The sequence below is a fragment of the Mustela nigripes genome, chromosome 6 (assembly GCF_022355385.1).
Source record: "Mustela nigripes isolate SB6536 chromosome 6, MUSNIG.SB6536, whole genome shotgun sequence".
Classification (NCBI taxonomy): domain Eukaryota; kingdom Metazoa; phylum Chordata; class Mammalia; order Carnivora; family Mustelidae; genus Mustela; species Mustela nigripes.
The window spans coordinates 117,826,459-117,853,892 of record NC_081562.1 but is presented as its reverse complement, the minus strand read 5'-3'; the positions used below and the strand labels follow the sequence as shown (position 1 = coordinate 117,853,892).

At 46.5% G+C, this 27,434-nt stretch overlaps 1 protein-coding gene across 14 annotated transcripts in view; it reads right to left on the bottom strand.

The window, feature by feature from the left end:
* CELF2 (CUGBP Elav-like family member 2) overlaps window positions 1-27,434 on the bottom strand; it is a 507,218-nt gene that overhangs the window by 156,918 nt on the left and 322,866 nt on the right. The window lies entirely within an intron of this gene.

Sequence of the window (27,434 nt, the reverse complement as noted above, 5' to 3'; positions counted from 1 at the left end):
AGTAAAAATGGGAGTGACAGATGCCATGTCACAGATTTGGGTGTCTGATACGGAATGCAGCCCGGGATGAGGGTCTGAGCAGTATTAGCTTCTCCTGCTGTTAAATTGCATCTTTGCACTCAGAATGCGCTTGGAAATGACTGACCCTTTGCAAATCTTCTTCTCAGTCCTCAGGTTTTCACGGAGGAGACTCAAATGCAATTCATCCCCTAAACAACACTGCCTATCTTTCAGTGAGGGCTTACATGCCAGATGCTGTGGGAGGCGTTTTACACTCATTTCTAATCCTTATAACAACCCGATGAGAAAGTATTATTTTCTAGATGCAAACATCGAAGAATTAAGTTCCTTTCTTAAGATGACTGGCTTATATGCTATAGAAGGAGAATTCAAACCTAGGCCCAACGGGCTCCAAAGCACGAAACATTTCTAATCCATCATGTGGCCGAACACTGTGTCAGGTCTCCCTTGGGCTGTGAGGGAATGGCTCAGGGTAAATCCGAGAGAAGACAAGGCCAAGAGCAAATCCTGCTGGGTCCCTAGAATCACACTGCCAAATAAAAGGCAGCACTAAGAGAAACACACACACACACCCCCCTTTCTACTATCTATGGAAAGGAGGGGTCAATGCTGAACTTGACACTCCATCGAGCCTATGTTCAACCACACATTCTTCTCAATAATCACATAACAAGTCTCCATCTCCACAGATTCCCTTCCTCTCTACCCCCACAGGGTAACATCAGTGAGCACCTCTCACCCACACGGACACGTCATTTCCGAACTACTTGCCATTTTGCAAAGAACCGTTCCCAAGATTATCGTTAAATGCTAAGTGCCTGACAATCCCTTAAGTAGTTCCAACGACGTCTATTTCTTACACAAACTACCGCAAAAGCACATCTTCTCAATCAAAATCCTCTGTGCAGGACAAGCGGCCCGAACCCTCGCCGACCCCCCATGGCTGACCCCCATGCGAGATCCCAATGGTACCACAACAGACTGGTTCACTTTGCTCTGATGCAGGCAAGCTCCTCCTTCTTTGCACTCCCAGCTGTGTGTTTCTAGCAGAGACTTACTGACTTCTTCTGTCCTCAAGAGGCTGTGCGTGCTCACACTTCTAAGGAAGCCAGAAATGATGTGTCCACAGTTAGACCACTGGGGCTACCTGCCAGAGGCCACAGAGAACCATGTGCTCCTCACAGAGGAATAATTATGGGAACAGAGACCCCCCCCTTCTCAGCAAGATCTTCTATTTACTAGACTGACCTCAGGCTTAGAAATTGGACTGGCTCACTTCTCTGCACTGGCTCACTTCTCCGCACTCCCTAGCCATCTTTAGCACCTAGCCCGGTGCGGGAATCAGATTCGAATGCGAATACTTACTGACGGCCTCCTCTTTGCCAGAACACTCGTCACGTACTTGATATACGGTATTGCAACAGCTCCACGGGCTGGCCTTGAAATGACGCCACGGAGAGGCATGGAGGTAAAGTGACTTTTCCAATGCCACGCCCCTAAGAACAGGTGTCTGCAGAATCTGGACACGTTAAGATGTTAAGGCCAATTATCATCACTCACTATTCCACGAGCCGGGTTTCTGGAGGCTGAGGTTCCTGGAGGACTCAGGGGTCACGCGCAGGCCTTCAACGAAAGCGCCTGTGTCTCTGCCGGCACCTCACCTCCAAGCTACAAGAGACTGAGCGCCAATGCCGCTCTTGGTTTTGGCGAGGAGCCAAACCTGAGGCTCCTCTAGGACAGATGCCATATGGAATCGGACCACGAGTTAGAGAGCACCAAGCCAGCGGGCACTGGTGGTATCAGTCTCCGAGCCAAGACGAAAATATAATGATGTTTGGGGAAGAAAAAAATGAGTGCGCTTACTTTTTTGCTTTTAGCACAGGCACTGACCTACTTCCCTACTCCATTTTTGCATAAAGAAAACTAGATCAACAGAGGATATGCAAAATCTTCTGAGGTTCCTCTAAGCAGTCAAATGTTACCAAAATTATAATAATTGATTCAATATATAACTGTTATTAATTCCAGGACAACAGGCTCAGATAAGGCCAGGTGAATTGCAGGTTCCCTTTTGGAGTGTGGTAACAAAAGAACCAGTAGCTCCTTTCATCCTATGGCCTGGAGAGCAACTTTCTGCATTCTGTCTCCTTTAATCTATAGGAAAGGGAGAATAACAACTTACAAAATGGGTATAAGAAATGGTAAGTGGCTAACTGTACTTATGTTAAAAAAAAAAAAAAAAAGAAGAAGACATAAAATGCCCCTTCAGAAGATATACCAACCCAAAATCAACACAAAAGGATGCCTGCCTTGCCTTGGAAAAATTTTGTATAAAAACAGCGAATCTCCCTGAAAGTTTATCAACAATCTTACTGTTCCTATCCTCTTCATCGATCTTATTTTTGTTTTAGAAGATATTGGATCTGTGCTGCCCAACGCTGGGCAGTGAAGGAAATGTTCTCGAACTACACAATCCAACATGGTAGCCACCAGTTACAAGCGGGCTACTAGACCCCTGGGATGGGCTTAGCGCAACCGAGAAACAATTTTCAATTTTAATTTTAATTAAATACTTCAAGCTGCAAACATACTGCAAAAAACAAACAAAACTAAGGAGAGCTGAAATTCACTAAAACACGATTTCATCAGGAGGTTTCGGGAAAACAAGAATAAGCCCAGCAAATAAGAAGAATAAGGGGCCACCCAAATGCCGCCAGTGCTGGCGGCACTAGAGAGCAAGCGTGGGGGGACCTGGACTGCATGACCTGGGTTCTCAGCATGGCTTCGCCTTACATTCCCTGTGGGGTCCCAGGCAAACCCCGTCACCCCTGTGTACCTCGGGTTTCCTACTGGCAGAACAAAGAGAGAGAATCATTCTCATGTGGCTCCTCATTTCTGTAAACCTGTGACTCTAATTTGGGCCCAGGAGATGATGTATGGAGAAGATAATTTAGGTAATAAGACCAGCTGCCTCCAGCCTGAGGGGACTCCCTGTCTGTGTCGGATACAGTCCCCTGGGGCTCAGAGGTGACTAAGGCAGAGGCTAGGCATTGACGAGGTGTCCCTACGCCATGCAGAGTGGCCTGTGGGCTCAGACAGACACGCTGATTGGCTGATGACTCGAGGCGGCTACCGGGGTGTCATCTCTCTCAATTTGTGTCACCTCGTCCCAATATCCCAACTGCAGTCCCAACATTTCAGTCAGATGACAGGACACTCTTTCAAAGGGCCTGGGCATGGTTTTTTGTTTTCCTTTTTTAAATATCACTTGTACTTAAGTAATAGCACATGGAGAAACAGGCTTTGTTTGCTGATCAAAGGAAATTGTCCAAGACTGAGCTGCATAAGGCAAAGGCAGAAGGAAGCTGGCAAGGAGCCTGGTGCCTTCCGGCAGGCGTGGGCAGCAGGAGGGCGGGCATGAGATCCAGTACTCTGAACCATCTTCCACAATGTCCAGGGTGTTGATGATTATTGAAAAACACAATTCTAGGGGCACCTGGATGGCTCGGTTGGTTAAGTGACTGCCTTCGGCTCAGGTCATGATCCCAGGGTCCTGGGATAGAGCCCTACATTGGGCAACCTGCTCAGTGGAGAAGAGCCTGCTTCTCCCGCTCCCTGCCCCTCTGCCTACTTAGGCTCTCTCTGTCAAATGAATAAATAAAATCTTAAAACAAACAAACAAAAAAAACAACACAATTCTCTCCACCATCCACTGGCAATGTGGTCCCTGGGGTTCGGCACCAGCCATGTCCCCCACTGCACCACGGGTGACCAGGCAGAGACCTGGACATGGCCCCGCTCAGGAGGCACAACACTCTAATTCTAAACCTTCCACGGCCTCTCACTTCGGAGAAAGGAATCGCTTGTCATCTAACTTCAAGCCTGGGAATCTTGTGTCCTTTTGAAAATGTACCATTTTGGAAAACGTCCACCTTCTGTGGCTGCCTTTCAACACAGCACCTTTGCCACCGGACTGACACTGCTACAGTTTAATGACAGTGGGATTCAGAGTCGCTTAATGGTTTGGGTAAATGGTACAGAACTCTCTGGATGTTTGCTATCTCACTGATGAGAGGACGAAACCAATGACACTCCTGTATTCGCCTGGGAGGTAGTGTTACCACGGGTCACCAAAGCTCTGCAAGTCCAGGCCACACCGGTGATAGGACGGGGCCCCAAATCCCCGAGGTGAGACACCTGGAGGTCAGCTGCTGAACTCACAGAAGATGAACTAGAGCCAATTCTACCCTAAGTCGCTGAAGGAGACAATGTCCATCTGTGTGCGCTGACAGGGCGGAAAAACCCGGCTTATCAGAACGTACGGGACAGCGATACCATTCCTGGGTGAATTTCACCAGGAAAGAGCGCACTCATGATGGACATCCTGCTGGATCCCGGGACCTAATGTTGGACTGTATTTGGAGGGAGGTCTGAAACCTATGCCTTTCTTCACCAGCGCGAAAGGGAACCCTGACTCGCAGGAAGTGACTCCTGCAGAAAAGGCCACACAGCACAGGCATCTGGACTCACCCAGGAAAAGGGAAACCTTATGACCTTATCCCATTTGACCACTAGTAAAAAGCAGATAGGTGGAAACCCCCCACAAAGCAGTAAGTCCGGAGGCATCCCGGGGTGTGTGCAGTCTGGCGTACGAGCACCCTCTCTGGGAAAGCCGCGAGGTGTTGGCTCTGGGTGGCCTCCGACCAGGAAACTCATTTCACTCAGTGATTTACCAGAAATAGTTCAGTGGACTTGAGAGCAGAGCAGAAGGCATTTGCATAGGGAGAGGTTTTTTTAGATGAACTTTCAGAAATGGCAATAGGGAAATAATAGTCACATAGAAGATTTAGATCAGGCTTCTCATTTTCCAAGTCCTCGAGGAGCTCACATTAATTAATCCCCACCCCCCAAGGCTGAGGTCAGTATTGCTGACCCCACTTTCTAGATAGGAAGAGAGTGTGGGGAGGCACCATCCCCTGGGTACGTGCCCCTTCCCAGTGCCCTCCCCATCTGATTTACCTCCCCATGGCTCAGTGCCGCAGAATTCACCTGTCTGCCGGCACAAGTCACTGTACGTGGTCCTTCCGGCTGACGGGGAAGAGGCTGGTTTGGCCCCTATCAAGTAAGGTAAAATGTGAATCATGAAATGAAGACAGATGTGGGGAGCCTCCCCATACCGAGTGTGGATCTTAACCTAAGATGTCTCCCGTGGCCACCTGCTCGCGGCACGTGATGACAATGAGGGACACACAGGGAGAGGGCGAACAGCACGGACACCGTGTCCCCAGGTCCTGGCGACCACGTTCCTTGAGGCATGTCACTCCTGCTGCTGGCCCTGGCTCAACTATTTTGCCAGGAGCTACGGATGCAAGAGGAAGCCAGCAGGGCGGCTGGCAACAGTCCCCACTCCCTGAAGACACACCCGCGGCGGAAGTGGACGGTTCTCCCTCGCAGGTTCTCTGTCAAACCCACGCGGAGTGGATTCTCCCCGCAAATCCTCCTTCCTTTCCCCCGGATGACGCAGTTACGGGACTTGCTTGACGTCAGGCACGGTGTTAGATGCGAAGGAGAGATGGAAAGGAGGTGGCTGGTGCCCCGAAGCCACTCGCAGCCAACGAAAAGGGAGGGCACCACGTGAGACCCAATCACGAAGCGATAATGCCCAGAACAGAGGGAAGAGACAAGGGCCTGCCGTAAGCCGGCAACAAGTGACCGATGGGGCCATGGGGACGGGCACGCAGCGTCCTAAACATGCGTCGTCCCGGGGGTCAAAGCTTGAAGCGGCATATGAACAAATCAGAGGCAAAGGAAGAGGAGCTGTTGCAAAGAAAAAGGGGTTTCAAAGAAAAACAGCTATCGCTGGGGGCTGAGACCGCCAGAGAGCAGCCCCAGCGCCCCTCCCTCCCAGGGAGAACCTGCACTTGTCACGGGGGACCGGGTCACGCTGGAGAGACCCAGGGCTGGGGCAGCCATCACCGCACTGGCCGACTTGCGTGGGGAGGCCCAGCCATGGCTCCCCACCTCTGCTCGCCAGGCCAGAAAGCGGGGGCCCACCAGCATCCACGGCAGCCCCTGCACCCCTCCTGCGGCATCCAGCACTCCCCACGACATCCCGCAGAGGCCAGCTACCCTGGTGCTCCTGTGGTTTGCTACCAAGTGTGCAGCAGTCCGCTCCCTCCTGGGCCGCTCAACCCCCCTGTCGGCTCTCCCACAGCCACGGCCAGCAGAAGGCTCCGGAACCACCGCAAACTCACGTCCTTTCCTCCAGCTCGGCTTCACCTGTGACGTCCCTGGTTTTCCGAGTGCCTCCCACTGCCTCCTACCCTGTGCCAAATCTGAGACGAGGAATGTCGTACCCAGAACACACACGTCATGCAGATCTCCTGCCAGCCCCAGACCTCGCCCATCTCTGACCGCTGAGCCTACGGAAACAGTAACGAACGGAGCCCTCCGTCGGGTACACGGTATGCCTCTGGAATTCTCCACGTGAGGTTCGTCTTCCTCAATCATGAATTCAACAGGTATTTATACAGGGACCCCACGACCCAGGCATTCTTCAAGGTTTGGAGAGAAGGCAATGAACCTTTAAGGAGCTTCTATCAATGGGGGATGGGAGGGAGCATAAGGTGGCTAAACAGGTCAACCTTTCAAGAGGTTAGAAAGGGGTTGTTTGTTTCAGTGGAGAAAAATGAAGGCCAGGACGGAGACACGGAGTACTAGGTGCACGGGTGCGACTCTTAAGTCTGATGTTGAGCGAAGAGCTCATTTGGAAGGCGAGCACGGGGCCTGCACAGTCTCAGTGTGGCCCTAACATATATACTCTGAATAATGAGATGTGATACAGCAAGAAGGCTGTGAAGTTGTAAAATTTAAGTCACGCGTTACACAGTTATAAAGAACCACGATTACAAAGGACCACGCTATCCCATTTGGCACTGTTTTATTGAATCTGAGGGTCGATACACCTATTACAAATGAGTTACTGAATTATGCCTATTTTTCTCTAAATGCCCGCTGGGTCCACTTGCCCCAGCTCTGCCACTGTCCTAATTCTGGCCATTCTCGTGATAAAACCATTCAGGGAGGGGTGCCTGGGTGGCTCAGTCGTTAAGCGTCTGCCTTTGGCTCAGCTCATGATCCCGGGGTCCTGGGATCGAGTCCCGCATCGGGCTCCCAGCTCAGCGGGAAGCCTGCTTCTCCCTCTCCCACTCCCCCAGGTTGTGTTCCCTCTCTCCCTGTGTCTCTCTCTGTGAAATAAATAAATAAATCCTTAAAAACCCATTCAGGGAGCTCTCCTCCCTTGGATGAAAGCATGAAGATTTCACTGACCTCTGTGTTTGCCCTGTGTTCAGAACTCTATCTACCCTTTTGTTAAATATTGATTATCAGTCCATTCATCTCGTTTTATCATTTATCAAGGCCCAAATTGAATCTCAGGCTGGTCTTTCCTCAACCTGCATTTGGCCTGCCTTCCTCAGTCATCAATGATGTATACTCAAGGAGCACAAGCTAAAATGAATGCCAGCCTAAGGGAGGCAGCCAGCAGTGTAAGGCTTGATATAAATGTGCTGGAGGTTAGACATGCCACTGTTTCCTTCCACTGATCTGGAAAGTCTAAAGCTGACTATATATATATACAAAGTAATCACGTCATATGAAGGACCGTTTAGATCACAGAACGGCATCTGCTGGTGAAGGAAGATAAGTATTTCTGTAGACTAACAATTTGTTAGGTTCAGATGTATTTCTTTTTTGGGGTAATGCCTTCAAACTCCTACATTTGTGGGTTGTTGGCAAGAGAATTCAGGAAGAAAGAGACCTCAGAACAGTCAAAACATTTGTCACCAAACTCTTCCGCTGATGTTTATTTCCTTTCAATTCTTTGGGAGAGCTTCTCAATCCATTCCTCAAAGATTCTCATGTTTTATGTTGGTGTTTCACAGCCTTGATCACTGGCCTTGCAAACCCACAGGAGCCCGCAGGTAGCAAAGGAGAGGGTTTGCCGATGACGGCCCAGGGTGTGACCGCCTCTGGGTGATGTCGAAGGCGCACAGCAGTGGAAAGGAAGCCCATTCCGAGCTGGGGCTGACTTCTGTTCTCCACGAGTTCCCAAGGACAGCTGCGCAGCAGAATAGTGAACCTGTATGACGGCAATCCTGGCTCATCGAAAGAGCCATTTGATGCTCAATAACTCTGGGTCGGAAGGCAGGGAAATACAGAATTCATTGTTGAGAAGGGTTCCTTCAAAATGAGACAACAGAGAACCTGTGCCTTAAGGGATATGCTTTCCACTTGAGGGCAAACTTAGCTAATAAGACTGACTCATCCTGCAGGAGCCCCAGGTATCCGAGATTTTTCTCTCTCATCCTAATACACGCTGTGCATCAAAACGCAAGATCTGGGTACCATCTAATTTGTTGCCGTTAAATGCAGCGGCTGATTTTTGCCAAGACACTTCAGCTTTTGGGGGGTTAATCTTCCCGAGTTGCCTGTTCTATTTTTACCAGTCTGTTATTGTGGTTCTTGTTGCATTTGGCTACGACGAGTGAGGGAAGTGGGTGGGAATCTGCGGAGAGAGGAGTTGCTCCCTTTGGGGATTTTGTTTTTCTAAAGTAAATTATGTTTGTTCACTGATCAAGAAGTAAACTTTAATTCTTTCTCTTTAAGACATCACAAAAGATGATGTTTGCGGTTGGAAAACCGGAGATTAAAAAGCCCATAATGGATGCCTGGGATACCATTCAAGGGACTAGTCATGAATTTTCTAGAAGCTTTCTGTCCGAGCATAAGAAAACGAAACAAGAGCATCTATAGAGACTGCACGAAATTCCTAGATAGCAATCCAAAACGCTTGCCTCTCCCATAGTCTGCTTAAAGAAATTTGCAAAAGTAATGGAAAAACACTGCCAAGTCTGTAGCATTACTCAAGGAAGACTTCCAGAATTCCACGCACGTCAGCTCCTCGGGTATGTTTCCCTATGATACGAACATGCCAGTTGGTCATGCTACAAAAGTACATATCAAAAGGCAAAGTCTAAATGCTAGTCCTCAAATTCCAACATCATGCCTTAAGATGAAATCAATACCAAATACCACATTTCGATTCGAAATCTATAAACCCCCCACCCCCAGCATCTCATAAATTCCATTTAGCATCTTCAATCACCAATTAAAACGGGCTTTGACATTTAATTTGCTGATTTACCGTACCATCCGACCGAACCCCCTAAACAAATAAGAATAAAAGTAGGATTACGTCCTAAATTTTAATAGCTGTTATTCCAAGAGGCTGAATATCGTTCTATCAAAATTCCCCACAGTTGATTTTTTTTTAAAGCCATTTCTTCATTTTTTGACACTACATCTGGCACAATGAATACAGATGATCATTTGTTTATGTATCTGTCTAACTGCCTTTCCCAAACACAGCCAGATGGAATCTTTCAGAATCAAATTAATTTCAGATTAATTCACTCTGGACCCACTCCAGTTTCATGACTCTTTGCTTTGAGGCATCAACCAAACTGATGGGAAGTCATGATCTTAAAAGAGCACAGGTTCCTTGATATCAACGGGGAGAAATAGTTCAAGTCCGTGGTCGCTCCCCGTGCCCAGAAAGAAATCCATCAGGAGGCCTGGCCAACAGTTCACCGTGTCAGAGTCATCCAGGAAGAATTTCCTTGTGGATCCAAATAGGATCACGGTTAATTTTACATCCAACAGTCACAAGGGCTTGGGAGGAGTCCAGGGAAAATGAGCGACCTAATTGCTAACATCAGGACCCCTGACGGTATGGTACCACTGGCCATATACGTAGTCCATTGTGGCACCCGTTGTGGCACACCCGCGAAGCGAGAGAGTTAATCCCAAGCACCCAAGGTGGGCGTTCTCCCTCTCTAGCTGTAGCAACTTAAGGAACTAGACACAAATGTACCCAGGCTTTGCACGCTGTCAATCTCGGTGGATGCCTTTATTACCGTACTTGTTTCAATTGCAATTTGGGTTTCCATGGAGACACAACAGTCAGCTCTAGAAAATTATAAGATAAATGTCAGGTGGTGATAACGGTGTTAATGAAGCTTCGGTGACAAGCAGCTCTGTGCTCCAAATAATAAGCTTATTTCTATTAGCATATGTATAACCTGTCAAAAAAACCTGGGAGAGAGTATTAGGAATGCAATATCTATCTATCTGTATTTAAGAGGAGAGGGGACAGACCCCCCTTGGAGTGGCTTAAAATATGGTGGGTCAAGAAGAAGAAGAAGAAGAAGAAAAGTAATGGCTGGTTTTGTGGGAAAATTAGGCACCGGTGACGGCTTCCGATGATGCTCTTGCTGACATGAGGCAAGGTCTTACTTCACCCACTAATGGATGGGATTTTTTTTTTTTTTTTTCTTATAAGGTGGTTAATCTCTTTCTGGAAGCTGAGAGCTCAGCTCATAAGGCCTGACCACGGCAGACGGCAACCGTCCAGAAAATAAATGCTAATGCCAGCCTCATGGTAACGGGGTCGAGGCCGCCCATCGCCTGCCTCTCTCTCCATTGCCGGCTAACAATAACTGGCTCGCTAGAATCCAGATTCGGACAGCACCTTGGAGTCGTCTACCGTCAAATGTGTGCCACTGACATTCTCCCCAGAAGAACCTGTCAGGTCCCCCAAACTGCCAGCTCTGGGTGTCTGCAAGCTGGATGCATTGGGGACATACAGGCTGGTGCTGGTGAACTGTGAAAACAGTGCAGGGCCAGGTCTTACGAGAAGTCTCTGCAGGAAAAATGAAGGTTCCCTTTGTTTGGAAAAAAGGATTCAGATACGGAACATATTTTTTATATTCTCTTTGTGAACATCCGTGAAGACCCTGCAGTACGACGAGGGTGAGAATTCTGCCAATGGAAGACAAAAGGAGCCCCCCACCTCTGTAAGAGAAATTCTTCCCAATTCAGTACTCTGTGACCTGGCCAAAGGGCCCACCATTTTTTCATTGCACCGTATTTTTTGGGTTTATTTAACAACTTTATTGAGTGCCAGGCACTGCGTTTCAAAACACAATGATGAGTAAAACAGTCACCACCCTTACGTTTCTCATTGCTTAGGGCCTGGTGCAACCAAACGTCTAAGGTTTTGAACCAAGTATCGTAATATTTCTTTTCCCTTTTTCTTTCTTTCTTTCTTTCTTTTCTTTCTTTCTTTCTTTCTTCCTTTCTTTCTTTCTTGTCCAATGTTTGGTCGCTTTTGAAGGGACTACATGACTATGCTTTTTCTGGGGCAAAGCAATTCCTTTTGCTACAAGTCTACGTTGGGAACAGCGGGCTGCTCCAACCTTCCCTGTCTCTGTCTGGATTGCTTTAACAAAAATACCATAAGCTGGGTGGCTTAGAGAACAAGCAACTATTTTTCCCAATTCTGGAGGCTTTGAGTCCAGGACCCAGGCACTGGCAGATTCCGAGTCTGATGAGACCCACTTCTTGCTGTGTCTTCATGTCCTCATGTAATGAAAACGGTGAAGACACTCTCCTTGATCGGGGTACTGATCCCATTAGGAGGGTCCCCCCCCCATGACCTAATCACCCAAAGGCCCTTACATAAACCTCTGGACACCATCAACCTGGGCATTAGGGCCCACATATGAATTCTGGGGAAACAAACATTCAGTCCAAAGCACACTCACAACTCCTTTCCTACCACTCCACTTTCCAGGAAGAAGACAGATGGTGTCAAACCCAAGGTTCTGGATGTCACTGGGCTTCGGTGCTAGGGCAGAAATGTGTGGCGCAGCTTTTGAAGAAGTTACAAGTGACTGCTTCCCCATGATGCTTTCTTCTCTTCAGAATGTTCCCTGTCACTCCATATGGCTGCCGTATCACGTGCTGGGACTGCCTCCCACGTTAAGGGGTGGGCGCCTCTCCCAGCTTTGCAAGATCTAGCAAGACAGAGGAAGATCCAGGGGGAGGTGGAAACAGAATGGCTCAGACCTCACACTCCAGTTTTGAGGAGAAAGCCTGCACTTCTTTTCCTAACAGCCGGTCCCTCCAGCCTTTGCTCCCTGCCTGAAATCCCAGTGAGGCTGTGAAGACTCAAGCTAAGGTTTGGTCCACAAGAAAGTCTTGGGCTTCCATTTAGCAGAAGGTTTAGCTCAGGGAACACAAAGATCTCTTGGCTCTCTTGTGACCAGGCTGACTCTCCAGGGACAGGGGTTCTACCCACGCCACAGCTTGTTGCCACACATGCTGTCCCCTGCACGTGCGTTAGGGTCCAGGTGCAGGTGTGATAAAGCCGACAGAAGACTCCAGAGTTCAAAATGTCTCCACCTCACTCAGGAGGAAGGAATTAACATATCCTTCCCTCAGAGCAAAACACAACAACACAAAACAACCCTAAACCCAGCAACAACCAGCACGACGACAGCACACTGGCAGACTCCTTGATTTCTCTTCTGGCTATCCCACCCAGGGAACAAAGATGGCAGGAAAAATAACTCAGGAGCACATACAAATCCCAAGACACTAGCGATGGGATTCTTTAGTAGGGCCCAAGGGGTCGTCTGAATCCAGGAACACAACGGGAAAGTCATGAGGCTTAAGTTTAGCAACTGGACTTGAACGATGGGGCTTAGAGACTGAAACCTTTTCAGTTGTAAATCAAGTAACAAGTAACGTGATACTATGTTACTAAAAGCTGCCTGAAGCATGGTGGTCATGGAAACAGAAAGATTATAAACAGCACAACTCGGACCAGTCAGTTAAGTATCCTCAACCTCTCGGCTTCTGACCAGCACTCCTCATTTCTTCTGCTCCTGTTCAAACTTTTCACAAACCATTCCACATCCGTCTTGAATGGCTCTGGAGCAATCCCGTCTTGAGACGGAAAAGTCACCTGCGATGATTACTGTTGGTGTTTTAAAATTATTGGAATAATTACTGTTATCTTTAATAGCACCACCACAAAGCATATTACGATAGTTCTTCAATTTTAAAATGACAGCTCCAAACTGGGGCAACCGAAATTACGATCATAATTTTCCAGAACTGACAATATTTGCTAAATAGACTCCTTGAAGAGAAGGAGGTTATACGCATGGGAAATAAATAGGAGATTACAGTTTAAGTGTGGCAGGGCTTAAACAGGGAGTTCAAAAGTGAAAGCAGAAAATAAATTGCTGCTTAGTTCCCCCCCCCACCCCCGTTTTGTTTTGTTTTCTTCTTGTTGTTGCTTAATGTTGAGAGGTTTGACTACACTTCGGTGTCTCAGCAAGCAGGGGCCAGGTGCCCACCATGACCAGCAGAGCCCCACCCTCCGCTTTGGAAAGGTGTCACAAAAATCTTTCCAATTTTGTGTTTGTTTTTATAGATAATGTTATAAGGACAATCAAATCAAATACATTGAAGAGGTAGTTCCATAACCGTAAAAGTCGTTAAAACTACCATGGAAGAAGCCCTTCCAGGACAACGTAGAACAGATCGTAAGTTCCTCTGGGACTTGGGGGTGACAGGGTTCATGTTTCTCTGAAAATGGGACACACGACGGAAATAGCGTTTCGGTCAGGAACTGTGCCAAGAGCATGACGATTTTAAGCCACGGACAGTTCGATACCTCTGATCTTGTCTCTTTAGTTGCAGGTTTACTTTGAAAATCATGATCTGTTTGGTTTTCCTCAAAGACTGATGGAAAGCAAAACCACCTGGAAAGATTCATGGCTTACATTACTGAAAACAGCAATGAAACAGAAATACTACTGAGGCCGAAACCCAAAAACCTATCAAGGACAGGATGATGCAAACTTTTAAAAACAACAACCCAAATCACTATGAAAATGATTTTAATTCCCCTCCCAAGGTCATACGGCATCAATTTTGGAAACCACATTTCTCCTGGGATAGAGAACTGTGTGAGGTTTCCTGTGTCCGCGGGATCATGAATATATTTAACAGCACAAAGGTGCTGGGATTTTGGAGATCAGCTGACTAGAGAGAGTACACCTGAATGAAGGCATGAATCCCCGAGGACAGGGTGCATTTCTGCAGGGGGGAAAATCCAGGATGATAATTATGTACCTGCTGAAACTGTAGACATGCTTTGAGATCAGCGTGTTTTTGAGGCTTACACATAGAGGTTTCATTAGTGACCCCAAACATCAGGATCTCTGTGGATACCCTGGCAACCTTCCACTTGGGCACACGGGGACCAGGAGTGCAAAGCAGAGAAAGATCTAGAAGTAACAGAACGCCAGATGTGTCCCGAAGCTGTGCGCAGAAGGGCAAACCCTCCTGTTGACCTCAGACTCCGCTCCTGGAAATCCCACCCCCTTTGGCAGGGAGGCTCTTAGTCGTGTGTATGGCATTTATAAAAGGGATTTGTTCTTTTGGGACTGTTTGCCTAGAGGACAGAAAAACATAAAGATCTGTGGCTTCAGCTGTGTGAAAAAGTCAAAATGCATCCGCTGAGGACAGCGGGGATCTCCTTAATATGCACATTAATAATGTAGGTGTGGGAGGGGCACTGGGCGTCAAGCAGGAGAAGGTTCCCCTGGTTACTTGTGATGAATGGGTTCCGGCGAGGAGGCAGCTCACCTGTGAACCTGGCGTGAGGAGATCTACCGAGGCCATTTTTAATTCACTAACTGGAGATTATTGACAGGCTACCTGGGTTGTTGTGGGTTTGTTTTTAAGACAACAATCGATAATAAGGGCATCTTGCTTGGCTGACTGGAGGGAGAGACGGCTCTTTTTTTTTTTTTTTTTTTTCCTCCTTAATTAACAATAACATTCAAGACCCTGACAGAGAATAATGGTGAAATAAATTATGGAACCACTTACGTATGAAACCATACATTATTAAAACTACTCTAAATGGGTCCTTAATCTAAATAAAGATGGTCATTTTAGGAAGCCAAGCATCTCAAGAATTAGAAAGGACACAATGTTATTCTGACCCAAAATATAAAAGGTGTGTCCCTTTGCCAGCCGGCCAAAGTATCAATTGCCCTTGACTTTCATTATGATTCATGGATGTCTCTGTGCTGCCTGAGTCTCAGCTTCTATTAGTCACAGCCCCGTATTTCTGTTGGCTAAAGACAGGAGAAAGAAGCCATCGGGCAAATTCACTTCCAATATTTACACTTTGCATATCCCAAATGGTTAGCAAAAGCAGTTCTAACCAGTCTGCACGGTGTGAATGAGCACAAGGACCACCTTTCACTTGGTCAGTTTTAAGACCAGGCATCCTAATGAATGCAGTAAAGAAAGGCGTAGGAAGCCTTTATTAAACCAGGTCTCTGCCGTATTGCAAATAAACAAGAATGTGGGGTTTTCTTGGGCAGCTTTGATGGTGCTAAGCTCTAGAACTCATTCAATGTAAATTTTGTTTTAACCTAACATATGCACACTACCCCTGACGCCATCAGGGCAGCCGTCATTCTGATGTGCGGCTCTCCGTGGGGGAGAACCTTCTTTGCTGCCACTGGGACTGCTGCCCTTGCAACCGCTGCTCCTGCCGGGAGGAAGGAAATCTCTCTAAGTGGGGAGCCTGGGCAAGGCTCTGCTTGGCCGTTTTACACACTTGCAGTCAGGTGTTCATAAAAATGAACTTTCAAGGGACACAGGAGCTTGCAAGGTACAGCCTACACCATGGAGATGATTATGAGCAGAGCAATTTCCTCCCTGTACAAGCCGCCAACCTGACTGTATGGACCCGTATAACTTACAGTCCACATTCAATCCAAGAGAAATCCACTTGCCTCACATCCATTGCCACGTGATTAGGAAACACTGAGCTCAATCGTTTTAACAGGCTTACTCTACTTAACAAAGACATCCTGGTTTGTATGCATGGGGGCCATGCTCAAAAAGGCTTATGGGGACAAGCTTTGCACAACCATTTTATTTTTTAATGACTATAGAAGCTCTTGGGGCTCATCATATTAAAGGAAACAAAAAGGGAGAGAAGTAGCATTGGTTTTTAATTACTTCTACCTCTGAAGCTAACCGTGCTCAAGCAGGAATTCATTGAACATTCAGAGACCAACCCAAGTGCAGACTTTTTGACTTGTCCAGTCTTCAAGTTCTGCCCGTACCACTGCCACAGGCAGGAAGATTTCTCACTGACGGGACAAGGCAGGAACTCATAAAAAGTTGGAAGTTCCTCTCCCCAAGGAATCATCCTTTGCAAAAACAAAAACCTGAAAATCTCAGGTAGCGGTTTCTCTTCAGTCCTTCTCCTCCCGCTCATTTCTGCGGCCATCGCCGTCGAGCTGCTGTGTGTCAGGCAGAGAGCCTGATGCGTACGGGGGTGGGGGGGTAGGGGGATGGATCGATCAGATGAATCATCTGTCTCCCCCGGGGCCTGATTCAAAATTCTAAGGACGCCTTGGAACTTTTATTAAGGCACCATTCAATCTGAGTCCAAATTTGTAAAAACCGTATTTACCATTTTGGCTCCATCCTTTGAAGTAAACATCCCGTCTGATCTAGTTCTGTCTTCATGCGCCGTGGCCTTGGGCTGACGGCTACACTGCCTTATTTTTTTCACCTGGGAGACATGAGGGGGCATCAGGCAAAGATAAACCTGTGCGGCTAAACACGCTGAGGGCCAGGGCTGCGGGTTGTAAATGGAGGAAGAGCGATCTAATGACACGGGCAGTCAAGGCAGATCTGGATTCAGAAACAAAGAATCCTGAAAAGACTGCTCAGATGACAGGCAAGATTCCCCACTTAGGACCGTGAATGGCAACAATTCACACAGGCAGCACACCAAAGCCTGTGGCCATCCGGGAACTCCGGATTCTAGCTCAGCGACCCAACGAAACGCTCAGTTCTCTTTGCATGTATTTTCCTTCGCCAGCTAAGGACGAACAGCAGACACACAGGCCACATGAGGGATAACAACAAGAGAGCCAAAGGGGAAAACAAAGTTTCTGGTTTGCATTGTAATAAAAACGTCTCCTTCCTTTACTATGAAAGTCTGATTGCTTTAATCATCATCTTGTACACCTTAAACTTACACAGTGTTACAAGTCAAGGATATGTCAATAAAGCTAGAAAAAATAAAATGCAAATAAGTGTGATTATTGGGCTCTGAAACACAGTTATGGTCTTTTAAAAAGATTTTATTTATTTATGTAACAGAGAGATCACAAGTAGGCAGAGAGGCAGGCAGAGGGGGAGGGGGAAGCAGGCCCCCCGCTGAGCAGAGAGCCCCACATGGGACTCGATCCCAGGACCCTGGATTATGACCTGAGCTGAAGGCAGAGGCTTAACCCACAGAGCCACCCAGGCTCCCCCGTTACGTTTATTCATTTTTAAAGCCATTTTATTATTTTTTTTACAAGAGGTGTAGAGATAGATTTCTTATGTTAGAAAAAAGATACCCTGGTGAAAAGCATGGTCAGTTACATGTTGAGCCCTTCTGGAAAAATCGTGTGCAAAATACTAATAAGATGTTATTTGAATCACTGATTCATTCCTTCACTCATCCAGTATTTACTGAGTACTATAAACTGTTCCTAGCAGTGTGATGAATGGAAAGGAGGGAGGGTGTTGATGCTAGCCAGACCCTACCTAGCTGAAATCCCAGCTCGGCAGCATTCTTGCTATCTATAGAGCCCTGGGCTAATTACTTGGCGTCCCCAAATCTTCCACTAGACAACAAGTCTGCAAGGACACCTATCCAGCACCTGGAAAGAGTACCGGCGCTCTCCCAACACTCTTTGATTTTCTTAGTTAAGTAATACCTGAATGTGGAAAACATGCACACGCAAGTGAGGAGTGACTGTTTCTCAGGCAGAGTAAACAGCAGCATATAAAAGCCACATTTTAAATGGAAGCCACGTGGCCTAACACCATCCCAAGCATCCAGGATGCGCCACGAAGCTTAGCCAGCATTGAAAACGATGTTCAAGGAAGAAGAGTGAAGGTCCTTCGTCTACACTAGAGGGCCTGGTTGGATCTTCTGGGTGCTGCGAGGTTTCCCTGCGGCTGTGCCATGCTCAGGTCGAAACAGATGCAGTGTCCCCTGCTGTCTCCACGCAGACACCACGCCCCTACCCTGCAGCTCACTTCCTCTCCGTGCTCTGTCCCTCAACACCCCCCCCCACCGAGTGGCTGATTTCACAGGATAGACTTCCCAGAGCAACGCCCCCCTTGAAAATCTCCACCTCACCCAACGGTTCTGAGCGGACAGTCTTACCTGACTCTCACGGTAAATGTCATCGCTCACCAGGCAGCCGCGTTTCCGACCGTGGGAGCCCCACATACAACCTGCTGTGATTTGCTTGGTCAGCACAAAAGGCGTCTCAGAGCTGCTTATGAATCGCGATGCCCCTGGCAGGCCACCTGACGAGGAGCCAGCTCTTTCGGCGACACATAAAAGTATCTCCACCACACAGATGCCTGCGACTCGTTTGTAGACCAATTACAAGACTGGAGCGGCAGCAGTGTTTGACATTTGTTCTGTTTTGTATTTTTAGCCCTGGCTTTTTCCTTCCGTGGATTATGGTAAATACAACATTTGCTTCCCGAATGTGGGACTTGCTAGGATCATAAAGGAAAGTGCCTAACCAGCAGATTACCTTTGGCTATTGCATTATAGGGATGCAAACAGTTACACTAAGTGGCTGGCTTTAGTCATATTCCAATTCTATTAAGCTGCCTTGCTGAGAAACACAGGAATAAATAAGGAAGCCTCAGTGCGCAGCATGTTTTCAGCTCCTGGCCCCCAATCAGCACGTCCCTGGGAGGCCTTCACTGTGGAGGAGGAGGGAGAAAGCTCTATAAAAAAGCAAAAAGTCTAGGTTTCTATCAATTTGTTCCTGAAGTTTCTTTCTTCCTTTACCATCGTATCATCTGCTTTTCCAACATCAGGCTAACAAAGGAATCTGTAGAATAAAGTAAAAGAAGCCCTAAAATTCTACTGGAAAACCACACACTGCCCCTTTTACAGAGCCAACCGCGAACCATCTCGCATGGAGCGCTGTGTCTCGTCCTGAGCGGACGACATTCCTTAGGACACCCCGTCAGGGCTCAATCTGGCAATACCACATCAGGTTACGACTTGTGCATTTGGCTTGCTCGCCCAACTACACAGATCGTGGTGAGGACGAGGGGAAGCTTTGCTTCTCTTCCTCCCCACAAGTCTGCTGCTCTTCTGACCTCGCCATAAATTAGCGAGATACTGAGTTGTCAAGGTAGCATGTCTTCTGAAGGCAATTACGGGGACACTTTGTCCCAGCATTATGAGATGTGGCATTTTCACTAGGTAATGTCCATAGGACACAGGCCCAGCGTGCATCCCTGCAGATGAATGGGGACCGTGCCACCGGGCCAAATGGGAAGGAGGTCGTGGTCCGGGCCACCATGCCGGGGATATCCGCGGCGCAGTGAACAGGCTAGACAGAGAGGCCACCTGCGCGTGTGTGCATTTTACTTAACAGTTCCCCCTTTCTTTGAGGAATGAGGCAAAGACATTTCACTGCTCTCAAAATAACACATTAAAAAAAAAAAAGTCAGGGGTAGCCTTTGAAGAGAAATGTATTTTAATAAAAGATGACAATACGCGCAAAGAGATGCTCCGAGGAACACAGGAAAGGTTGACGCGGGGTCTGGCGAAGACGGATGCCTTGGTAAGGATTGGGAACGAGGGGGAGACACCTCATGACATAACACGGGGCACGCGGAGCTGTGCGCAGGGCGGAGGTCACCGACATGAGGTATGCAAGACATTAGAAAAATGGGACGAGGAGGGCACAGGATGACATGCGAGTCAGAAAACTTCCCACCAAACCACCTGGGGTAAAAACTGCTCCGAACACAGGCATCCTAAGTGCTGACGAGGGTAGGTAGAGAGCAGCAGCAAGAACTGTGCGGCCTGACGGGAAGCGAGCCAGGCCAAACATGGCGGCAAGGGAACAGGAAGCCTCGCCCTGACATCTCAGAATGCCCTGGTGGAGTCCCCAAGAACTGGAAAGCCGTGGGTTTCTGAGAGTCCCTAGCATTTCAAGAGGGAGAAGATTTTTGAACATTGAGGAGGCATGATTATTCAACACGAGCCAAATGCTTGCTTGAGCTGGGGTGTCGGGACCAAGAGGAAGTAACAGAAAGGAAGTGCCTCAGGAGCTGGTGGGCTGAGGACCGCTTTGGCATCTCAAGTATGTGATTCGGGGTCCAAGAGGGACAGGTGGAGGCATTCCAAGGAGAACGGGGAGAGGTGCAGGAGGCAGCAGGGGGAGGCAGCTCCCTCCTGGGGAGGAGGGAGCCTCTTGGCTTCCCTGTAACCTCTTCCTAACTGACCTGACCTTAAACCTTTCCCACACGTTCATGCTAACACGGCCACCGAGCTCTTCTTTTCTGAGCACGGACTCCTAAAGGCCCTGTCATCGGCACTCTCTTCACGAGCGCCTACACATACTTTTAATCTTGACATTCAAATTATTCACCCTTGAGTCTGACTGGCAACTCCCGTTCATTCCCTCTTTCCCTACCAGAACCCTCAAGCACAAGCTTTTCTATCCTGTTGTCTGCCTCTGCACATTTCTTCATTCCATTTCTGTACCCTAGAATTAGCTTCCTACTCCATCAAGAAGCAAATTACCATCCAAGATACAGAGAGTGATTAATTCTTCTCCAAACCAACCATCCAGTTCTTGTCTATATAAGCCATCTGATGAGTAATCACATTTTATGTAATCTTGTATATTTTCACCTTATACATTTACTCCATTATTATATTATTTAACATATGGGACTGTGTGGCACAGTGCCAAGATCTCATGCCTTGGGGTCCAAAGACCTTGGTTGGGGTTGCAACCCCAGTGCTCACAAATAGGGCTGTGGAACATAAAATACATTTGGGGTACAGGTTTTCATTAATAAAATGTCACCTGTAAAAATGTGATACATCACAGTTGCTTTAAGGATCAAAGAAAGATACCGTATGTGAAAGTACTCTGCACACTAGGATAATATTATACAACTGAACATTGAGGAGGCATGGGTTCGAACTACAAGGGTCCACTTAGACACCACTTCCCCCCACCCCACAAATACAGTACTGTCAATGCACGTCCTCTTCTTTGGGATTTTTCTTAGTCACATTTTCTTTTCTCTAGCTTACTTCATTGTAAGAATACAGAAAATTTAATACACAGAACATACAAAATATATGTTAATCAACTGTAGGTTATTGGCGAGGCTTCCCATGAACAGTAGGCTACTGGTAGTTAAGTTTTGGGGGTTGTCCAAAGTTATCTGTGGATTTCTGATTGCACGAGGGCTGGTGGCCCAAACTTGCATATTGTCCAAGGACAAATTGTCTACTATATCCTTTTTTTTTGGGGGGGGGGGGGAACTTTCTTTTTTTTTAAAGATTTTATTTATTTATTTGATAGACAGAGATCACAAGTAGGCAGAGAAGCAGGCAGAGAGAGAGGAGGAAGCAGGCTCCCCGCTGAGCAGAGAGCCCGATGCGGGCCTCGATCCCAGAACCCTGGGATCATGACCTGAGCCGAAGGCAAAGGCTTTAACCCACTGAGCCACCCAGGTGCCGTATATCCTCTTTTTTGATCTTTCTTCCCACTTAGACTCTCAGTGTCTCCAGGATAGGAACCAGGTGCAAACAGTCCTTGGGATTCTCAGCTTCATCTATCAAGACACCTCAGGATCTAAGTAATGCAACAGGAACTAAATAAATATGCAATGATTCATTGTTTTGCACTTCAAAGTCAACAGCAGAGGGCCTGAGGAACCAGGGCCTGTTGCTTTGGTCTCCCCCTGCGCTCCAGGAGTGCCTGGTCTACACCACACTAACTCGGTTTCCACTTGGCTCCCAGAGGATGCTTTTCACAATGCAAACCTGTCTCTGTTGCTCCAGCCCCCTTAGATAATCTCCAAACTCTTCAGAATGATCAAAAAATTTTAAGAGTTTCTCTGGGGCTGATTCCACAACCTCTCTTTTACCCCTCGGCGTGTCCTCCAGACCCAGTGGTTTCCAAAGGACAGAACTCAGTCTCCCACGGTCCTGCCACACGGGGCGGCCTCAGATCCATTCCTTTGTCCAGATCCTACTTGACCTTGAAATGCTCTTTAGGGAACTGTCCACTCTCACTCCAGTCCCTGACTCCAGACTACATGAGGTTACCATGGCGCCAGACACATGACTAGCGGGTAGCCTTCCTGACAAAGGGGACATACCTTCAAATAGTCACCCCTAGAGCAGAGCACAGTGTTTGGCACAGGGTGGGTGGTTAAAATTTGTACCGAAGGAATGACTCTCTGGACGAGTTTCAAGAAAATTAAGCCAGCAACTTTATTTTTAATGCAAGTAGGGATAGGCATTATTTCCAGAATCTTATAACGAATACGAAGACATTACATATCAAAGAGATAAAGTTATGTGATAAGCAGAATACGGCATTTTGTACAACTCTTCAACATATCAAAATATTCTTTCATAATTAAAAATATGTTCTTATAAGATGTGGGATATATATATATATACACAATGGAATATTACTCAGCCATCAGAAAGGATGCAGCCTCACCATTTACCACAACATGGAAGGAGCCAGGATGTATCATGCTACATGAAATAAGTCAGAGAAAGAAATACCATATGATTTGACTCATATGTGGAATTTAAGAAAATACGGATGAACAAATGGGAGGGGGGTAAAAAAAAGAGAGAGAAAAAGAGAGAAGGAAACTGTAGAGACTCTTAAAGATAGAGAACAAACTGAAGGTTGATGGTGGGAGGGGGTTGGGGGACGGGCCAGATGGGGGATGGGGATTCAGGAGGGCACTTGCTGTCAGAATCACTAGGTGTTGTACGGAAGCGAGGAGTTACTGAACACTACTCCGGAAACCAATTTTGCACTGTATGTTAACTCACTAGAGGTTACATAAAAATTTGAAGAAAAAAGAACCATGTTCTTATAAAACGAAATGAGTCTGGTCAAAGCAAACACAATCCCTAATGAGGAGAGTTGCCTGAGGTTTTACAAGGTAGACCGAGGCACAATGAAGAGGCGTCTATCGTCCATAGTGTTTTATTTTTTTTTAAAGATTTTATTTATTTGAGAGAGAGTGAACATGAGAGAGATTATGGAGGGAGAGGGAGAAGCAGACTCACCGCCGTGCAGAGAGCCTGATGCGGGGCTTGATCCCAGGACCCTGGGATCATGACCTGAGCCGAAGGCAGCTGCCTAACCATCTGGGCCACCCAGGTGTGTCCACAGTGTTTTACAGAAAAGCATTCTAGATGACAAAAATGGGCCACTTACATATACATGCAGGGATGAAGTCTAAGATACGATTCCCGTCCTTTTGGGTACCTGGAAACGGGGAAGGGTAAAAACCTACCAACCAGACTTCCTTTAAGGCAAACTTAGTTCCTGCTCAGTATTTCCGATGAACTGATTAAGTGGTGAGGCTATTTTCCCAGACGGAACGCTGAGCTCACGTGACATCCCGTGAAAACTGGAAGCGGGCATTTTGACTTTCACTTTAAGTGAAATCCCAAGGAACGCTTTCTGGCTCCAAGTCCTAGAGGGGAATGCACATGAGAACATTGAAGGTAGCTTCGTCCAGAGGCGTTGAACAAGGTGGTGATGAGAAGAGAACTAAGAAGGAAAGACAGCGCGGAGAGATTTACGGAGAGTCTGGTCTCTGTGACTCGAGGCGGTGTTTGTTGAATAAAACATAATCGAATGAGGAGGCCTAATTTGGGGTGCTGGGGATGGAAAGGTGTGTGTGTGGGGAAGAATAGGAATTTGTAGAACAAGGATTTACAGGATAAGGCAAGTAACCAGGCAAGGAGAAGAGAAAAGAGGAAAGCAGTGAAGATTTGATAGGTTTTATAACCTAGAAGACCCAGGGGGACTCCTCTTAGCTCTCTGACAGTCACGGCCCCCTAAAGGAGGGAGCCGTAGAGTAACGGGAAACCGTATACATCAATGGCACTGAAATAACTCACAGAAATGGTTGATAGTCACTTTTCGCCTGTCGGTCTCACGTTTACATAAAAATTACATAATCGGCATGAAAGTTTCATTCCCAAAAAGGAACTGAAATATTTATAAGGAAACAGTAATACGGCCCCTTTTAGCACATAATGCCATTAATATTCGTGTAAGGGTTTTTCGTTATTTAAAAATATTCCTCAAAATGTAGATCAATGGTTGAAAAATAATCCTGAATTTTAACAGGATCTGTTTTCTCATTCTTTTAAAACTATTTTTTAAACTGTGCTTTAAGCTTTCCCAAAACGTAATTTTTATAATTTAAAAATTTATAGTTCCGACTAATGTATGAAAGACTCCTAAAACATATAAAAGGATTTAAAGGTACTGGCAAGACACAAAATCCAGGTAATCTTTCCCATTGTTTAAAATTGTACTGATTTCACCATAAACAGAGCCTTTGCTCATCTTGATTTCCTCACCAGAATATTCTCGGAAGCATCGTTGTTTCGGTAGATACTCTCTATATGGGGCTGTTGCTAAATTCTCAATGTGATGATGGTAATTCATTTTCATGACTTAAGTAATTGAGCCTATCTTTAGAGTTATTAATTATAATTACCTTCTACTGTATTTCCAAAGGAAAGTAGAATAAATAGGATGTAATCGCTCCGACCATACTGTAAAAAGCAGTCATTACATATTGACTCCCACCGGTTCAGTCACCTATAGCTGCGTGTTATTCCTTCAGGACATTTGAGGCTCAAGTTCGACGCTAAGCAATGACTTTCTCTCCCTTCCGCTTGATTGTTTACAGCCTTTCCCAGTCACCAAGGTTCCATCTGAAAACACTACGCATTGCATAGGGGAGAGAACGTGGCTGTGTTCGACGCCCCCCATAGACGGTTTCCCCTGGGCATGTGCCAGGCCCCTCACCACCCCGGCGCCCTAATAGAGAACAGGGTTTGACGTACGTTTGGCCAAAGCAGCTCGTGATACCCGTCCCCATCCTTTGACAAGAGAAATCTGCCAGCATGTACTCAAGCTAATCTACTCTGTTGGATTATAAAACCCTTAAAGGATTGGCTTCCACTGTGCCATGAGGCCCCAGCCACCACGTTCGACGCCCGTGGAATGTGTGTCTGCGCAGGGAGTAATAGCAAGTCTCTAAAGAAAAGCCATGGGAGAAGCATGAAGAGTCGTGTTGCTTCGGGCAAGTTCCCTGGGCTTCAGCAGGCAGCGGGTCTGAGTGGTTGAGAGCTATGGGCGGGACCCCCAGCAAGTGTCCTCCAGCACTTGGAGGCCCTCTGGGGCCTTTGGCCTTAGCCTCTGGGCAAAGGTAATTCTATTTTGTATCTCTGTTCATTTTTTTTTTTTTTTTTTAAAGAAACATTCTAGGGGCGTCTGGGTGGCTCAGTCAGCTAAGCGTCTGCCTTCAGCTCAGGTTGTGATCCCAGGGTCGAGTCCCGACTGGCGCTCCCTGCTCAGCGGGGCATCTGCTTCTCCTCCCAGTTTATGCTTGCTCTCTCAAATAAATACATAAAAATTTTTAAAAAAGTAAGCATTCTAATATTTAATAGGTACACAGCTTTAAGAAAAAACAGCTGGTGGGAAGTGAAAATCCCATAATTATTACTGTCGGTATCTCAATGCCTCTTTTATGGGAATGGCCATATTCTTCTTCAGCCCAGCTTTACAAAGTGATAATTTTTTTAAAAGATTTTATTTATTTGACAGAGAGAGAGAGAGAGATCACAAGTAGGCAGGGAGGCAGGCAGAGAGAGAGGAGGAAGCAGGCTCCCTGCTGAGCAGAGAGCCTGATGTAGGGCTCGATCCCAGGACCCTGAGATCATGACCTGAGCCGAAGGCAGAGGTTTGACCCAGTGAGCCACTCAGGTGCCCCACAAAGTGCTAACTTTGTTCAGATTATTGTTACCACCCTAAATTGAGCTATTACTGCTTTATAGACCTACCAGTTAACAATGCATTTGTAAATTCCTATCATCCTTTGGTTATGTCTTACAAAAAAACACACTGGAAGCTTCCAAGATTATAGATCAATGAAAGAATATGGGCATTTCTACGAAGAAAAGTTTGTTTGTTAAAGTGTGTATGGAAATGGTTGCAGCAAAAGGTTGACCAGTTATTTTGTAGATCCTAACTTGCCTTCCTCTTCTGGGAATGGCAAATAAAAAATATAGAGACTGGCTTCTTCTGAGCACAATAAATAATGATGATAATCAGAGCTACTGGTTATGGAGAGCTTATTTTGTGCCAAGCCTTTGGGTAAGCATTTAACATCTATTAACTTATTTAATATAATTCTCTATCCCTACCAGGCAAGTAGGATTACGGAGGCCGCATTACACATGAGAAAAATGAGTCTAAGAATTAAGTCCCACGGCTGCAGAGTGAAGTGAGAGAGTCAGGACGTGAACACAGAATTTTCTGACCCCAAAGATGAAGGCTAGTCCTGTACCCATGCACAGTCGTATATGGAGTGGCCTCTACCCTCTGGGACTTATAAGCATCCAAGTCCTGAAGAATGCACCTTCCATCCCGACTCTTTAAATCACCGAAGGCCAATCCCAGGAGACCTAACTGAGGAATATCACATAGGACATTTCTAACTCACTCTAATCTATTGACTTCTTTACAATTCCCCAGAGAGGATACTCTGGTATCCTCTGCAACAGGAGCCTGCAGCAATCTCTACTATCTCAAATGATCACAAAAAAGTTCCTCTATCGTAACTTTTACTTGAATTAATGTATTCTGGAATCATAAATTTACATTTCTCCCTGGATTTTTCTTATGTGTGTCTGTATACTACGCATGTACACGTGCATAATCCACACATATGGATTCATTCGAAGTAGGTAGCATTTTGAGAACAAAAATGCTAATTTTATCTGAATATACCTCTACATAATTAGATAATTAACCCTTACTTTATGACTGGCTAACAGCAAAGCCACAGAGTGATATGCTCTCTGAAGCAGAAGAGGCCTTTGTTTCAAAAATTCCAAATATTCTACAAAGTAATAGGGGATATTTTAAGTGCTACCTAAGGCTATACATTAATTTTTTTTTTTTTTAATTCATGAAGTGGACTCAGCATGGGGAAAAATCGAGATAGAAGTAAAGAGTAGCACCCAAAATACTGCTAATTACCCTTAGTACCACTCAGCAATTAACCATGTACCAGACTATGGTTTCTTTGTTAGAGTACTGAATTATTTGACTGTTAACTTTCATCCATGCTGTTTTCCCAAGCAGACTGTAAAATTTGTAGAGCCTAGGAACCATGTTATACTATGAGCGCCAGTGCTTGGCACAGTGCCTGAGGAACAGAACGAACACTGAAAATGTCAGCCCCGGGTTTTCAGGCGTCTCCCTGAACCTGACCGTCCAAAGCTGAGTCACATCTCTAAACAAGTGTCGAGCCGCAGACTGGGGCTCCACATCTGC